The 18,484-nt window shown below is 39.3% G+C and overlaps 1 long non-coding RNA gene across 1 annotated transcript; it reads left to right on the forward strand.

Annotated features, from left to right (window-relative positions):
• The first annotated feature begins 7,957 nt into the window (after positions 1 to 7,957).
• LOC147858682 (uncharacterized) lies at positions 7,958 to 9,288 on the forward strand. The gene is made up of 3 exons (XR_015530374.1): positions 7,958 to 8,298; positions 8,415 to 8,476; positions 8,894 to 9,288. It is a non-coding gene; the product is annotated as an uncharacterized LOC147858682 (long non-coding RNA).
• The last annotated feature ends 9,196 nt before the right edge of the window (positions 9,289 to 18,484 follow it).

Genomic DNA, 18,484 nt, shown 5'->3' on the forward strand with positions numbered 1-18,484 from the left:
TTGATACATGTAAGGGACATTTTTTTGTGGTGGACATTTGAAATGCTACAGCACACTCCAATTTGAATGCATTTGTATTGTGCAGTGCTCATTGGCTTAATTGTTTTTATGAGCTTTTAAAATTTCCTATGTTGATACTTCATGATAATCAAATCTTTCCATTTTAAGTTTTGACACTCAAAATTGAAAGAGTTGCTTTTTCATTTTCTTCACTTGCATTTCACTATGCATAATTGAGCAGACACAAAAGGTGTACTACTTTAACTAATTAATGCTTATTGTTATACCCATTTTGTTGATTATATTTAGTGGATGTGGATCCTCATGGAGAAAAAATTTCAATGCTCTGGTGCCATAACATTCATCAACCTGTTCTTTATGCACCTATTGAGATTATCATGTGAGAGATACCATATGATGATGTTAATCTTTGCTATGGATTATGTTAAACGATTCATAATGGGGTTATTGAGGGTCAAAGGTTATTTTGTTTACCCCATGCGAGGGCTAAATCTCATATATTGTTTATGAAGGAGGTGTTGAAAAGTGTACCCATCTAGATTATGGGCAAATGTGATGCATTCTTCCTTAAATTATTACATGTGGGTGTCAAGACACCCTTCATTATTCTCATGTTTTGGAATGAAGCAATCAAGTTCCATGATTTCCAAGAGAGGTAGAAGCATATGCGTCATCAGTCATGGGTGAAGTGGAAGATGATGTAGACATGGAAGAGGCCTTTGTGTCCTGGCCCCTCTTGGTCAGAACATCATATATTTTTGTCAATTCCTACAATGCATGGACTATAATACATAGCTAATTGTGAATTGGGCCTTAGTATAGAAGCACTCTCTAGAAGTAATGAGCGCTAGAGAATGTTCTCATGAGAAGAGTGTAATAAAGATCCTTGTAGGAGCAATATTGCTTGTTGATCCACATCTATTGCAATACTCAATGCTAGAACTATTGTGAACCAACCAACCCACCAATCTATATAACACCCCTCTTTTGTATGTTGCCCTCATACCTAGAACCTAGGAACTTCACCCACAAGCTATGATAAGCATAGCTATATAACTTTACATATAAGCATAACTATATAAATTTACATTAACCCATAAAGTCACTTTTATGTTTCAATATATGTGAAAGAGATTGCACATGAAGACCCTAACCACACATATATCAGAGAAGTCACCATAATACACAAGATTGATTAGGGTTAAGATATATAGCACTTGACCCTAATCACTCACTTCACAAGTATATGAGAAAAGAGAAAAAAAGAGAGAGCTTTAGCTTCAATTATGAGGGGAGAGAAAACTCAAAAATCAAGAAGAGTTAAAAAAGGTTTTCCCCTTTCATATTGGGGTGGCCATTTGGCCTAAAGCTTTACATGCAATTTTGTTGTTCTATCCCCCATTTTCTTAGTCCTGTACTTAGTTTATTACCAATGTCTTTGAGGGTCATGCTACATACAATAAGTACTTAGCAAAAGCTCAAATGGTGTTGCATTACCCATCAAGAATGTGGTGTAAAAAGTGAAACAAAGGTTTGAAGGTGGAAAGCATCCTTGAATAGGCTTGGCAAGGCCGGAGGAAAGTCATGAATGATCAAGTAAAAGTTTTCATTAGCTACTTGCCTCAATGTGGCATGTCTGCGAGTGCATGTGACAATGAGGAGATTGTTCATGATGGACTTGTGTTATTTAAGCAACTATCCTAATGTCCTATGTCATGAATGTAGTGGCAACTCATTGTCATCACCAAATGTTGTCGTGATCATCTAGTTGTGTTGTCGGTAGGCCAGTTCCTAGGGACATGTGGTCACTGCATAATGTTCGTATTAGCTACTTGCCTCAATGTGGCATGTCCACGAGTGCATGTGACAATGAGGAGATTGTTCATGATGGACTTGTGCTATTTAACCAACTATCCTAATGTCCTATGTCACGAATGTAGTGGCAACTCATCGTCATCACCAAATGTTCTCATGATCATCTAGTTGTGTTGTCGGTAGGCCAATTTCTAGGGACATGTAGTCACTGCATAATGTTCATATAATGGTAGGTGGTCTCTAGTTGATTCAATATTGACAATAGAAAGTTGGCATTGAATGCGACAAGGACATGGGAATGGTTGAGCTTCGTAAGATGATATAGATGGCAAAAAACATAGTTATCAATGTAGAAGAATAGAAATGGTGACAAGAAGCATAATGAAAATTGAATTGATTTAGTAATAGGTACAAAAGAGCATAATGGTGCCTATAAAGGCAAGCAATCCATAATAATTAGGATCATGGCTTTAATAATGACATTCAAGAAGGATTGGTGCTCTAGTATGATGTTACGATGGGAAGCACTTAACATCAAGTTGATAAACTCTCTCTATATTTTTCCTTCCTTTCCTTTGCATTCCTCATCTCTTATATAGAGGAGGTTAAGAGTTGGCAACCATATTGCTCCACATCATTCACATGTGCTATAGTAAAGTTTTGTGAGCTGCTTTGTAATACCTTCTTACACATCGTTAAGTACTAAAATTTTTACTATCCTTATCATCCTTAATACTTAATAAAATGCTTGATAGTCTAATACTCAACAACCCCTTTATAAGTATAGGTGGCCAAGTCATACCTATAACCAACACTCCTTGCATGTGGATGGCATATTGATAGCCCCTCTTAGGACACTTTTTGCATGTGGATGAGATATTGATAGAACTTGGGGTCTAGATCTAGCATTTTTTTGCATGACCTAGCATAGGAATCTTTGTACTTGCCTACGAGGTTGATTATGTCTTTATGCAATATGGAGCAATCTATATGAGGTTTTGATCCTCTATTGTTCCCATGTTGACCTCTTCCAATATCATGGATTGGGCAGATTGATACAAATTGATACAATTGTCATACTCTTTCTTTTGTGAGCTCATCAAGGACATGGATTTTATGTTGGGTGTGTTGTCTTAGATGGAGAGTCTAATGGTTTGGTTAAGCTATCATTGGGTGATCTCAACATTATTGCATTGCGACTTCTAAAGTAGAGATTTCAAATAATTGTATGATTTCTAGGTGATGGCCCAAATACATAAGAGTGGACAATGGTGGAGCCAAATAAGAGTCTCTACTATCTAGTTTGTAGAGACCTTCACCTTCATCTTATGGTAGGGGAAAAAAAGAGGGGGTTGGAATTAGAATCTTCCAATTGTTCTCTATAGTTTAGATAACTATGGGGAGGCTACTTTACTCAACTAAATTGAGCTGAACAATACAATATCACCAAATTACTTTATCATACACAAAGAGAATTGAGAGAGAAGGCACAATGGGGTTTCCAACAATGCTTAAAATGAAAAATAATCTTACTTTTCTATCTTGTTCATAAAGTTGTTTTTTTTTTGTACTTAACTTTGCTTAGACCACAACCGGTGGATGAGTGTTGCACCAATTGATCCCTTAATAATGATGATCGATGGAAATATCAAGAGCTAACTTTACTATTTCCCAAAATGCCCTTTCTTGTACTAGACATGTGCTTTCTATCTTCTATTAATGGATTTTCCTTAGATACTTATTGGACTTAATCTTCACCTGCTTCCCCTTGAACTACTAACATGCCATGGAGATTACATGAAGAGTTGCCAAAGAATCTTGGTTACATGGAAGTGGATTAAATTTTGGGGGCATCTTCTCAAGTCCACACACCAAGACAATGTGCTTTTCATTTTAATGACAACCGAGCAAAGCCATTGGGCATTATTATACAACATATTCACAATTAGAGTTGTTGATGTTGGGTCACGGCTCACATATTGTGGAAGTTCGGGTAGGACCATCTTAAGCTCTAACCCCAACTTTTGACTATTCATTCAATGGATGACTGGAGTCAAAACATTTCAACGATGTAAGACACTCTCACGCAGATTCATGTGCATGTACAAAAAGAAAAAAGGTCCAAAATAATGTCAATTTTGATTCTATCATGATTGTCCATTCGCTCTCCTTTTCAATATCTAAATGTGAATGTGTATGGCGCACTCACGCATTTAATTATTATTCGAGGATGACAATGAGTTGAGTTTTACATAAGAAAACCAACGTTTTTTTCTATAACTTACTATTGTTATAACGTCTAACATTATGAGATTGTAAACAATGCATCTCGGTTGCATATATTTGCGAGTGTTCTATTTAGTTACATAAATTGACATTTATGTTTTAGGGGTATATTTCATAGCAAATACTACATTTTTGTATATAAATCTCCTTAATTGTTTTAGGGGTATCATGGACATTCTTAAGAGTATTTCAAGAAATGATGGATAAAACCTCAAAGTAGCTTATACTCCCATGAGAAGTATTTCAAGAAACAAAAACACTAGTATTTATATCTTTGAAAAGAATAACTTCATGAAATGAAAAGCATATTAAAATCAAAGCCATTATTAAAATCATCTAATTTTTTTAATTACATCCAATTCAACCATAAGTTTTTTTAATTTAATTGTTTTACTTTATTTGATTTACCAATGGTAGTATCGATATCTTAAAAACAACCACGGGGTACATACGATATTAGGCCACTTACAATATGTATGTATTGTTTGTATTACTATTTTACTTTTTGTATCGAGGGTAGTAGTGATCTTTCGGAAAGTAACTTGGGTATAGATTATATCAAGCCATCTACAATGTCTATTCTACGCATTGCCCCTTAGCCTTTTGTATTCCAGGCAGGATTCATATTTTATTTTATTTTATTTCCAAAAAAAAACTACTTCCATTAGTTAAGGCAATGTACATAGGATAATATACAACTCATATCTTACATGCCAACTTGCATGTCGAAAAGAAAACAACATGTGTAAATGAAACAACAAAAAAAACTCCAAAACATCACATCATTCGATGAGCATAGCATTAGTCGACCGCATACCCTCCACGTGAGCCTCATACAACCTGAATTTAGCATAGACATTCTCCACTCTCTTCTCATGGCAACACCCATCTATATGTTAGGTACACTCGGAGGGAACAACCATCGTGGTGGTTTATTCCACTTCGCTTTGCCATCCACCATTTGTAGCATCGGAGAACCGCCCCATTTTAGAAGGAACCGAGCTTCTAGCTTCTTCACTTGCGTCTGAGGGCGCTTGAAGGCTTTCAAACTCTCCTTGTAACGTGGAAATAAGATTAAACGAGATCATCATTAAACTCTCAGCCGATAGGGTTCACTTACCTAAGAAAATATAGGATTCATATTTTTGTGAAAATATAGAGGGGTACAGATTATATTAGGCTATATACAAGGTGTATCCTCATATTATCCTTTTACCTTTTGTACCAAGGGTATCAGTGATATATTGTTGTTCTATACTGTTTATATTTTTGTATTACCCTTTTATTTTCTTTTTACCAAGGGTAGAATTTGTATTTAAGATGCCATGTGCTATACATGATATTAGGACACATAAATGTATAATTTTTTTTTCCAAAACAACACTACTTCGCATTAGTGTTAGCAAATAGAATACAACAGAGTTTACTCGAATCCACAATGGGATCAACATATACAACTTGGAGGAACAACTCCCAAACTATCAAATAAAAACAGCCAAAACTCACCCGACCATTGTACCAAGCCTAGCATTGTATATTTCTAGAAAATACCTAGGGTATGGTAGATATCATACCATATAAAATGCGTTTTTTCTAGATTTAGGCGTCCAATGTTACAAACATTCATTGTGTATACATGAAGGAAAATTATTAGATTTTTGTAGTATTAAACATGGATAAAACAAAAGATATACTCTGAGATAGTCATATGTTAAATAAAAAAACAAATGAGTCAATTGAACACATCAATGTGTGTCTGTGCGTGGCTGTGGGTGTCCTTTTTCCTCAGAAAATGGTTTTCCACAACAAAATGGTATGATTCATATTGTCGTTAGTGCTTCATTCAATAGTGAATATATATATATATATATATATATATATATATAATCAGTGTCTACGAGTCTAAATAAATTACAATTACTTGTTTGGAGTCTAAAAGGCATGATTGAGTTCATGTAAAGAATATACCAACCAAGAGATTATATGAAATGAAAAAAAATGAATACTAAGTTAGGAGATCAAAGTTGTATGACAATTATGATCACGAGGAGTTAGAAACAAACTTTCCCATGAGTTGGTCGATAATATCATTAAGTAGATAAACAAGGCGAAATTTTCGCATGGCTTGCCTCTTAGCTCAATTGGTGTCTCCAAAAGGGGTAAAAAAATCATTAGCTTAACATATTCCTTTATTTGACTATGCAGTTGTGCTTGAGAGGAATGAAAAGAAATTAACAATAAAGTCAAGTAATTGAGAAAGGAGACAAATCATTCTAGGAAGGAGATATAGATAACTTGGAAGATAAAACCGACAAATATTAAAAACCATTAGTAAAGCAGAGGTTTCTAATGAGATTGTGTGTGTGTGTGAGAGAGAGAGAGAGAGAGAGAGAGAGAGAGAGAGAGAAAGAATGGAGTATGGCCACCCACTAATGACACTTCATGGGTAGTGGAACATGTTGAATTGCCAATAGGCAAGACGAACACTCCACTGAGGAAAGAATTTCCACTTGCTCCAATAAAGAAAATTGCCACATTAGTACTCCCTTCAACTTTCATAGATTTGCTTTCACTCCATGTCTACCATCGAATACAAAAGCGTTGCACATGTTCCAATTATGACGCAATCCCCAATATCTCAGAAATAGGAAAACAATCTCAATCTCAAATTTTGGGTCAACTTGTGTAAATTGTGCAAACAGCCATGTCTAGGTGTCAAATAACACCGTGATAAATTTTGTCAAATTTGAGAAATGTAACTCAAAATCTGACAAGCAATCGGACATTGTATAAATCGATGAGTACTATCTTCCATTTGAACAATGCAAAAGAAACAATACCCATTGCTAGTCCACGACGCTTTAGAGCTAATCCCAAAGGCAATCGTCCAATCAAAACTCTCCAAATGAAGACCTTTGCTACAAGTGGCAATTTAGAATGCTAACTACGTTGTAGGATCTGCCACCACCCATGATCAGATTTGTGTATTTTCCATTCTTCTTCGGCCTTAGATGATACATCCAAGGAACTCAATAGAGTAATGATACAAAAGATTAGTAGTATTTTTCACACATTATTAATATAATTGTGTGTTTTCTCCAAGAGAGAGAGAGAGAGAGAGAGAGAGAGAGAGAGAGAGAGAGTTTTTGTGTAATGATATATAATGTCCTCTACCATAGTGGTATGTGCTTAATGGATAAATAAATCCATTATAAAACATGATCAATAGAATGAACACTCACCATTGAGCTAGATCTTGAACTTATAAAGTTAATCTGAATTGTTCTAAAGTCCGACTTTTTAACGATGGATTATGTAAACCATGATGGATAAATAAACTTCAGCTATGTTTACAAAACCAATCTTTATACCTTTAGGATGTATTAAAGTATTCATTAATCACATTACAATAGCAAATATTCCTCATGGATTCTTTTCTAAACATTTGCCACACGTGACAATCATTTTTTCCAAGGAGATATCTAGGGAATATATATTTCCTTCCCAAGAAATGTGAGAGAGAGAGAGAGAGAGAGAGAGAGAGAGAGAGAGAGAGAGAGATGAAATGAGAACGAATGAGTCAATAAATTCTTAGCATTACTCTATGGAAATCTGAAAAATAAAGGAAAATAGAACTCTCATGTTCTTAGCATTAGAAAACAACAAGAAATCACTAAGGCTCCCCTATTGGTAGGTCGAGAAAAAACTATTGCAAATGAATTTGATAATGAGAATGTCGAGGATCTAAAACATGAAATTCATTAGGATAACTATATTATGAGAATATACGCATAGCAATAGTTGAATAACTATGAAGTTTAAGTGTCTATAATGTTCAAGATTGGAAATCTATGGTTGGATACTCTGAACCTCGACCTTAGCATTACAGTTTATTTATTAACACAATTCAATTGTTACCATCTCAATGAATCATGCCTATATAAAGAAATAATATTTGTCATTAACAAAATATGATAGATGGCATGCTATATAAGCTACCCCCAATGGCAATATTCACAAGGAGTATAGTAACAAGAGAGTGAGACAGAGTCGTGAGTGAGTGATTGAGTGAGTGACAAGTGTGTAGAATGGGGCTTGTAAGAGCACATGTAGTGTGTGTGGTGGTTGCCATGTGTATGTTATTATACGTTGTTAATGGTGATCATGTTATTAAAGGTTAGTACTATGATAGCGAAGAAATACTTTTGACTTAAAGAACAAATAATACCATGAGTTTTAAGCCAATATTGTCCTCCTTTTTGCTCACTAGCCATGTTGTGCATGTGTTGCAGAAGCTTCAATGAAGAAGATAAGTTCACGCTTCCTCCTTGATGTCCGCTCTTTAGAATTCATGGTAAATCCAAGTTAATCATAGCAATTCATATCTCCTCCATTGGATTACCTTTAAATATACTTGAGGCAGCTCGATCGTTATTCAAATTTATGACATATATCTCCTATTAATATGCCACTCCTTTTGAAAAAGTAAGACGATTAAGTTCTAAATCGAATATATATCTTCATCAGTCTTCGTAAACAATACCATGAAGCTAAATATATGATATTGAAGTAAAGTTTGTTTTGTAAAACAAATATTCATGTCCATATATATACTTGCATATATGAATCACTTCAACTATTTGAGGATGGAATTGCTTCTCTATGATATGAAAACTCATGAGAGTGCTCTTTGCTAAAACATTGTGATGATTTTGCAATAACAGTTTACCATTTATTGCAAAACAATTTGATTGTAATTGATCTTGTCTAGGAAGGAAAAAATGATGTGGTGGATAAAGGAGATACATCGTTTCCGGAACATGTGCATTTCCATCTTGATTATCAAGGTATAAGGACACATTCTCCAAACAATCCACAGGATCAAATTGTAAAGCATGTGTCAACATGTGATCCTTAATTGAGAAGGAAAATTTGTGTATTTTATCCAAACTATCATGATTTCAAAAATCTCATTAGATGGACGCATAAACCAAATAATATGAGCATGGACTTAAATGTGTCTTGAAAACTTAACATAAACCAAAAAGGGTTTTGTGTATTATGTTTAATCATAACCTTGTGTGGTTGAAGGTTGCAAATATGGGTACAAAAAGTATATGGTGCAACATTGTATATAATTTTTGAGTGAATTTAAGATATTTTTCTGCATGTTTCTAACAGAACATCTTCACACATATGACCATGTCCATGTACACATTCAATTGAAGTTTTTGTAATTTCACATGTGATAAATGTTCATGGCATGAAAACTATGTCATGATCAATACATGATACATGGGTTTGCATTACAACAACAAGAATACAAGTATGGTTTTTCGTGTTAAAGTTCACATTTTTACCAATGCAATAATTACCTTAGGCAATTACTAGAAAGAGATCAATGTCACCAAGTTAACCTAGTTGTGTGAGAAAAATAAGTTGTCACAACTTTGATAACTTGGAAAGTTTAGGTACTAATCAAGAAGTCATCTTATTAGTAAGCTTGTGTCACATTCAAGAACGAAGCCAATGGTATTACCTTTTACTACCCATGTAATTAATCCAACCACAAATATTACACTTCTCTTTTGCTTGTTAATAAACATTGTAAAAAAGGGGGGGCATATTAGAGTGTGAACAACGATTGGAATGTCATGGATTGTATCCAAATCAATAATGAATATTTGATGGATAGCACATTTTGTTCGTGTGCAACAATATGAACCTATCTATACCATGAAAAAAGAACTACGAAAAACATATGAAATGTGGCTATTACTACAAGAGATGTTACATACTTTGTTCCCAAGACATAGTTCATGTGAAACAAATTGTTCATAGATTCACCAAATTGAGAACATTTAAGAAACTATAAAACCACTTCTAAAATATTGCAATACAACACTTTCCCCAAACAATTGGCCAAATAAATTATTATGAATATTAAAGTAACAAGACATTGCATGTTAACACACAATGTGCAAGCACTGACCCTATAAATACATCATAAACTAGAATCCATACGTCCTTATCAATATGTTAAAAAAGTTATTGATATCGATAAGGTCATGTATTGAAAATCTTATTATCTTAGTGCTAAAGTGTGTTTTATTTATCACCTTGATGTTTTGATTAACTCTCAAACAATGGGGATTGTGTTCCATGACAAAATTAACCTTAATATTTTTAGTTTGAGATGATGTACACTTGTCATTTGATCTTAAGAATGACATTGCTTATCATACTTAACCAAGAGTTCGAAATGCCAATGCTAACAATATCAGAGACAACAACGTGTCATTCAAGGGTTTTTAGAATGGGGAGGTGAAATTCAATTATATAAATCATACAGAACATAACATCCCCCGTATCCCCCACCTAAATGTCACTAAGAATACAAGTAATATTTTAGAATTGCATAATTCCTAAGTAACTTCGATATGGATCACAATAAGACATAGTAAATCACATGGATTAAATCCCATTTAATAGCCTTTAATCATCAAGGGCTCCACAAGCCATAGTGTTGTTTGTCATCAAGAGCCCATGATAACATATGTCAAACACACAATCATATGATGAGGTGCCTTGGAATATATTCTATTTACATTATTATAACACAACCTACATGGGGCTATAGTAAAAAAAACACATCCCTCAAGCCTTTGAAGTTTGACATTCATTTACAAACCTTAGGCAAAGCAGAAATGAGTTTAATAATAATGAATAACATCTGTAAAATTAACGAATATTCAGTACACATTATGAAATGTGGCCACATGGTCACTCATAGTTTTGGTGCACCAAATGCCAACACCTTTTCCAAAGGACTCTTGAGCAATTCATCTAGAGTCATGCCAATTAGTTGAAGCACTCACATCAAGCACTTGGCCCCTCGTAGTCACTAGAGGCTTGCGCAAGTGAAGTATATAAATACCAACAAAGAGTGCACAAGAAAGAAGAAAAAAGTGAATTGGTTTGAAGACGATGGAGTTTTTAAGATAGAGTGAGGACCAATTGTGAAGGCTTATGGCTTGATGTAATAAATATCAAAGAAACTAATGTATTATTAGAAAATCGAAGAAACTACTATGGATACTCTAGTGAAAATAGAATAGTAGAACATCTTTAAAGGCTTGAACAAGCAAAATATATTATTAGTGTACAAAATATTGCAATCACTAGAGGCTTGAACAAGCAAAATATATAAAGACCAATGAAGAATGCACAAGAGAGAAGAAAAAAGAGGGTATAATGCATAATAGAATTTGCTCTAAGAAGATGGAGTGCTTAAGAGAGATTGTGGACTAATTGTGAAGCCTTGTGGCTTGATGTAATAAATATCATTGTTGAATATTGTAGAAAATAGAAGAAACATCTAACTATGTGGCAATGTGGCAACCTTAGCTCTCCTAATTGTTTGTGTTGCGTGCCCAAACACAACAGAATCAATCCAACACGCTTTGTGGGATTGCCCAGAGACCCACCAAATATGGGGGGTTGGTAGCTTATTGCAATTTTGCTAGGTGCAAGGCACAATCAAGTGGGGAAATGTATGTTGGTTATCATGGCAGACCCCAATTGACAGACCTACGAACATCAGGAGGGGATGACTTTAGTGATAACAACACAAGGGTTTTTTTTCCCACTGTCGGCAATATCCACACAACTCCTATAAATGCCAAATCTCAAGTTCTGTTGGAATTGGTCAACCCAATAATTATTTGGATTCTATGGAAACAACGATGTAGACGGGCCCTTCTCCAACCAAACCTCACATCTAGTAACGTTAATGCAAGTGATATGGAGTGAAGTTGTAGCCACTCTAAAGAGCCAATATGATACAATCTCAATGGTGGATCCGATGGAGTTGAAAGACAACGACTACCCTTCATCCAACAATGGTCATCCTCTCCCTTTCTTGAGTCAATGAGCATCCACATAATATGGAACTATCACCTCCCTACAAGGATTTGTATATAACACTCTCATTTGTAAAATTTTATAACTAATGGAATAAGTATTTTTGTACAATATTGTTGGTAGAACATCAAAACGCTATTACAACATAAGGTTAAATATAATGAGAACTCTAACACATGGGCTCCTAAGAGAGCCGATACAAATACAACGTAAAGTAGGAGTAACATTAGAATGCAATCTAAGGTTCATTTATAGCAATAGCCAATAGGTTTCCAAACCCATCGACGTCGATGTGTGGCATGTGTGAATGAAGGAAAGTGACATCAATGGATATGCCTAGCAAAGTGAAACATGGATAAATTAGATTGATTGATCTACATGGGTGTAGTGAGGAATGGTCGTTGTAATGTTGCAAGGCAAAAGATAAATGGCCCCAATCATTAGACAAAACTTAAGAGTCTATTGTTATAATTAAGTAGGATACAAATAAAGCGGAAGTGGATGTTGTAAGGATGAAGACCCTCATGTTAGGGGCACAACCTTACGAACCAATTCTATAGCTATTTTTAATGGGTTAAGGATAGGAGAGTCGGGAAACTAGTTAGCCTAGGAACAATATGACATGTGGAACACAAAGTGGCGGGGAAGCCTCAAGTGTTGAGCTATATAAAGGCAATTAGTTACATATTTCATTATAGTGTCATGAGACACTACTATGACTCTATTGATGACGGTAAGCTCTCTTTTTTGGATCACTTATTTTGATAACCAAGGTATATTAACATAAGGTAATATTGATAATATTTTTATATGTTTGTCTCATGTTATTCGCTCAAGAGTGATGGTGGGGTTAAGTGCCCTCAATTAATTAAAATTAGCTATAGATTTGGTCTATAAGGTTATGCCTATAATACCTAGTAAGCATCGGATGGATTCTGTGCAGTGGAAGAACTGTGTGTGTGTGTGTGTGGAGAGAGAGAGAGAGAGAGAGAGAGAGAGAGAGAGAGAGAGAGAGAGAGAGAATTGTATTAACAAGGAAAACAAGAATAGCCAACACTTACAAAGAGAAGGAGAAGGTGCTTATGTGGTCACCTTCTGTCTAAGTTCTCTTACTAGTACCGCCTCTTGGGAAAGAGGTCATGTATTAACTACCTAAAGAATATGTGTCATACAAGTTAATGTTCTATGACATTCTAGTTACTATACAAGGAGGTGGGGCGTTCACACAATTGAGTATCCTAAAGTAAGTTGAGTTTGATTCTCAACAATACCTCCTCATACCAATAGATGTGTAGGTTTTGACGGAAACTCAAGGCTCACAAATGCGCAATGCTCGGCCACAACCGAGCTTAGAATGATACACAGAAAAACGGGAAATAAAACACGACACAAAGAAGAGGAAAATACACAGGAGGTTTACGTGGAAAACCCCAAACTAGGGGAAAAACCATGGCAGCCCACAGGCTGCAAACTGTCACTATATAAGAATGTACAAAACAGTGAGTTCACGGAGGCAACGACCTCGGACTCACGATCTTCGCCATAGGCGGCGGTTACAACAGAGGCAACGACCTCGTTCTCTCTGTCTCTCTACACCTGTACACTGTTACACACTCTCTCTTCTTGCACCAACAAGAAAATAACCACAACTAAAAGTTTGCCCTAAGTCATATTTATACTAATATGACTTTTCGGCTATTTACAAATATAGCCTCGATGGACTCTCAGAAACATATTTACAAATATGTCTCTTCATCTGGTTCATACCGGGTCTGCACCATCCGGCTCTCCGTAGCCGGGTCCACCTCATACGGTTTCGGCCTCGATCGAGTTTGTTCATCGGCATTGTTCTTCTCCCTTCCCATCCGGAGGGACCTGTCTCCCAACAAACTCCCCCTTCACTCCGGCATGGGGTGTCTTACCAGTTCGATTCTCTTCCGGCATGCATCCAGCTTGTCGGGTATCAACACTTTGGTCAACATATCTGACCCGTTCTCGGCTGTGTGGATCTTCATTAGCGCGAACTCCTGGTCATCTACTCTTTCCCGGATCCAGTGATATCTTCGCTGGATATGCTTCGTCCGAGAATGGTAGGCCGCATTCTTAGCAAGGTGGATGGCACTTTGACTGTCGCAATAGAGTCGGTATTCCTCTTGCCGGATACCGAGCTCTCCGATGAAGTCCTTCATCCATAATATTTCCTTGCCGGCTTCCACAGCTGCCATGTACTCCGCCTCCGTGGTTGACAATGCAACCGTCTTCTGCAGCCTCGACTGCCACGAAACAGCTCCCCCTGCATATGTCATTACATACCCGGATGTAGACCGGCTGGTATCCACATCAGCCGACATATCCGAATCGGTGAAACCGTCCAGTTGAGGTTTTCCAGAGCCGAATCGGAGACACATATTTGAAGTGCCCTTCAAATACCGGAGTATCCATTTGACCGCGTTCCAGTGCTCCTTGCCGGGATTACTCATGAACCGGCTCACCACTCCGACTGCGTATCCTATATCCGGTCGAGTACAAACCATTGCGTACACGGCAGAGGCATATGGAATCTTCATCATATCTGCCTTCTCTGCTTTCGTCTTCGGGCTTTGCTTGCCGGATAGCCTGCAGTTTGCCGGAAGTGTCGATCCGACCGGTTTCGCTTCTGACATGTTGAACCGGTGAAGCACCTTTGTCACATACTTCTCCTGTGACAGCCATAATTGCTTCGCTGACCGGTTCCGGATGATGTGCATCCCCAACATCTGTCTTGCCGGACCCAAGTCTTTCATTGAGAAGGTTCGGTTGAGAGCCTTCTTCAGCATCCATATTTTGACTTGGTCATGTCCGACGATCAACATGTCATCCACGTACAGAAGGAGTATTAGGAAGTCGCCTCCTTCGAACTTCTTCACAAACACACAGTGATCGGCTTGTGTCTTGTGGTACCCTTGATTGGTCATGAAGGAGTCGAAATTCTGGTACCATTGCCGGGGGGCCTGCTTCAACCCGTAGAGACTCTTCTTCAACCGGCATACCAGGTGCTCCTTCCCTTTCTCCACAAATCCATCCGGTTGCTGCATGTAGATCTCCTCTTCGAGGTCACCGTGAAGAAATGCCGTCTTCACGTCGAGTTGCTCTACCTCAAGGTTCATGCTTGCCGCTATACTCAGCACCGTCCGGATGGAGGTCATCTTTACTACCGGGCCAAATATCTCGTCGAAGTCCACGCCCTTCTTCTGCTGGAACCCCTTCACCACGATCCTGGCTTTGTATCTCGGGGGTTTGCCGGCATCTCCCGGTTTCAACTTGTACACCCACTTGTTTCGGAGTGCCCGCTTTCCTTTCGGCAGCTCCACCAATTCGTACGTATGGTTCTCATGCAGGGAATCCATCTCGTCCTGCATGACACTTAACCATTTTCGGCTGTGGGTGTCATCCACCGCTTCTTTGAAGCTTTCCGGCTCCCCCTCATCGGTCAGTAGAACATGCTCTGCATCCGGAAATCTCCGAGGGGCCCTTCTCTCTCTGAGAGGATATCTCCGTCTTTGGGCTTCGGTAGCTGGCTCCTCCATTTGCTCTTCATCCGAATCCGATTCGGGGTCTTGGCCGGTTCCGGTCTCAGCTTCCTCTACTTCTTCTTTTGCCGGTTCGGTATCCTCACCGTAACCGGCTGGTTCCTCGAGTGCTAACCGGTCTCTTGCTGTTGGGTCTGCTCATCGTAGAGTCTATCCTTACCGGTCGACTCGGAGTTCATTATCTTCTTCTCCGACTCCCAGTCGGCGAGCGTCTTGTTCTCCATGAAGATAATATCTCGACTCCGGAATACCTTCTTGTCGACCAGGTCCCACACTTGGTAGCCGAACTCATCGTCACCGTAACCGAGGAATATGCATGGCCGGGTCTTTGGATCTAACTTTCCTCTCCGGTCCTTTGCTACATACACGTACACGAGACACCCGAACACCTTCAGATGCCGGTAGGACACGTCCTTACCGGTCCACACTCTCTATGGCGTGTCTCCGTCCAAGGGTACTGAGGGTGATCTATTTATCACGTATGTCGCCGTCGACAATGCCTCAGCCCAAAACTTCTTGGGTAGTTTTGCATGCGCTAACATACTCCGGACCCTCTCCATTATGGTCCGGTTCATCCTCTCGGGCAGCCCGTTTAGTTCTGGTGTCTTCGGCACGGTAAATTCGAGCCGGATTCCCTTCGAGCGGCAGTACTCCTCGAACTACCCCTGGTATTCTCCTCCGTTGTCTGCTCGAACCGCCTTCAGCTTTCGGCCGGTTTCTCTTTCCACTCTCGCGTGGAGCTCTTTGAAGATGGATAACACCTGATCCTTCGTCTTCAGCGGTGTGGCCCACAGCTTCCTGCTGTGGTCATCTATGAACGTCACGAAGTACTGCGCTCCGGCATGTGACTTCGTGTCTACTTGACACACATCCGTATGCACCAACTCCAGTGGTGCATTACGTCTCATCGGTGGGCTTGGTCGGAAGGAGGTTTGGTTCTGCTTACCGGCCAGACAATCAGTGCACTTCTCTAAGTGCACGTTCTTCACTGGAATGAGGTTGTCGTTTGCAAGCCTCTTCATCCCCTTCACGCTCATATGACACAGCCTCTTGTGCCACAGCTCACCGGCAGTGTCAGATGCCACGTTCAGTTCTTCTGGGCATAGCCGGGCATTCATCAAGTACAGTGTGTTTACCTTCCGGGCCCGAGCCACAATCAGGCTCCCTTTGCTGAACTTCATGTCGCCGTTCCGGATGCTACCTGTGTAACCCTCATCATCTAGCCGACCGGCTGATATCAGGTTCAGTCGAACCTCCGGAATGTGTCAGACATCCTTCAACAACAACTTGCACCCGGTTGGTGTTGACAGCCACACATCTCCTATGCCGACAATTCGGCATGTACCTTCATTCCCCATCCGGACACAGCCGTGGTCACCGGCTGAGTAGGATGAGAAGCATTTCCGGTTCGGGGTAAGGTGAAACGATGCTCCGGAGTCTACCACCCAGGTCATCTCGTCGCCGGCAAGGTTTATCTCACACTCCTCGGTGATGAGCATCAATTCTTCTTCACTTGCCGCAATTGCCGTCGTTCCCTTCCGGTCCGGCCCCCTCCAGTCTTTACCGTTCCAGTCCGGGGTTTGCTTCGAATCAGTACCGTCGGTCTCCTTATCTTTTCGGAAATGCTGACAGTTCTTTTGGAAGTGTCCCGGCTTGCCGCAATAGAAGCAAGTAGGCCTCCCCCTTGACTTTGACCGTGTCCCCGACTTTTCCCGGTTCTGGGGACTACGGTTTCTTTGTCTTCCGCGTTCCGATTCGGTAAGGAGCGCTTTGGAGTCAGAGCTCGTATCTTTATCTTTCCGACGCACCTCCTCATCTAGCAAGCTCGATTTTACTCTTGCTAGGGATAACCGCTTTCCTTCCGGCCTGGCGTTGCCCAAAGTGACAACCAACGTCTCCCAGCTATCTGGGAGGGAACCGAGCAGGAGTAGCGCTAGTACCTCGTCGGCGAGAGGTACTTCCAATGATGTTGCCTGGTGTATCAGCCCCTGGAAGGCATTTATGTGCTCCGCCATGCTAGAGCCATCTTGGTACTAGAGTCTTACTAGCTTCCGGAATACCGACACGTGATTAACAACATTTTTGTTTTGAAACATTATGCCGATCTTCTCCTAGAGCTCATGAGCCTTGTTCTCCTCATTGAAGTTGTTGTACAGGCTCATGTCGATGAAGCACCGTATGTACGCCGTTGTCTTCATGTGCATCACCTCCCATATCGCGGCGTCGATTTTGTCCGGTCTCTTGTCCCCGAACTGAACCGGCAGCCAGAGGTCTTTAACAACGAGCATGTCCCTCATCTTCGACTTCCACACTGAATAGTTGGAGCCGGTGAGCTTGAACATGCCGCCAAATGATTCGTCCATATTTCTGTGTCGTTTTGCTCTGATACCACTTGACGGAAACTCAAGGCTCACAAATGCGCAACGCTCGGCCACAACCGAGCTTAGAATGATACACAGAAAAACGAGAAATAAAACACGACACAAAGAAGAGGAAAATACACAGGAGGTTTACGTGGAAAACCCCAAACTAGGGGAAAAACCACGGCAGCCCACAGGCTGCAAACTGTCACTATGTAAGAATGTACAAAACAGTGAGTTCACGGAGGCAACGACCTCAGACTCACGATCTTCACCACAGGTGGCGGTTACAACAGAGGCAACGACCTCGTTCTCTCTGTCTCTCTACACCTGTACACTGTTACACGCTCTCTCTTCTTGCACCAACAAGAAAATAACCACAACTAAAAGTTTGCCCTAAGTCATATTTATACTAATATGACTTTTCGGCTATTTACAAATATAGCCTCGATGGACTCTCAGAAACATATTTACAAATATGTCTCTTCATCTGGTTCATACCGGGTCTGC

Source organism: Azolla caroliniana, unplaced genomic scaffold, assembly GCF_043228905.1.
Source record: "Azolla caroliniana isolate FFs.n. ecotype wild unplaced genomic scaffold, voAzoCaro1.0.p SCAF_10, whole genome shotgun sequence".
Lineage (NCBI taxonomy): Eukaryota > Viridiplantae > Streptophyta > Polypodiopsida > Salviniales > Salviniaceae > Azolla > Azolla caroliniana.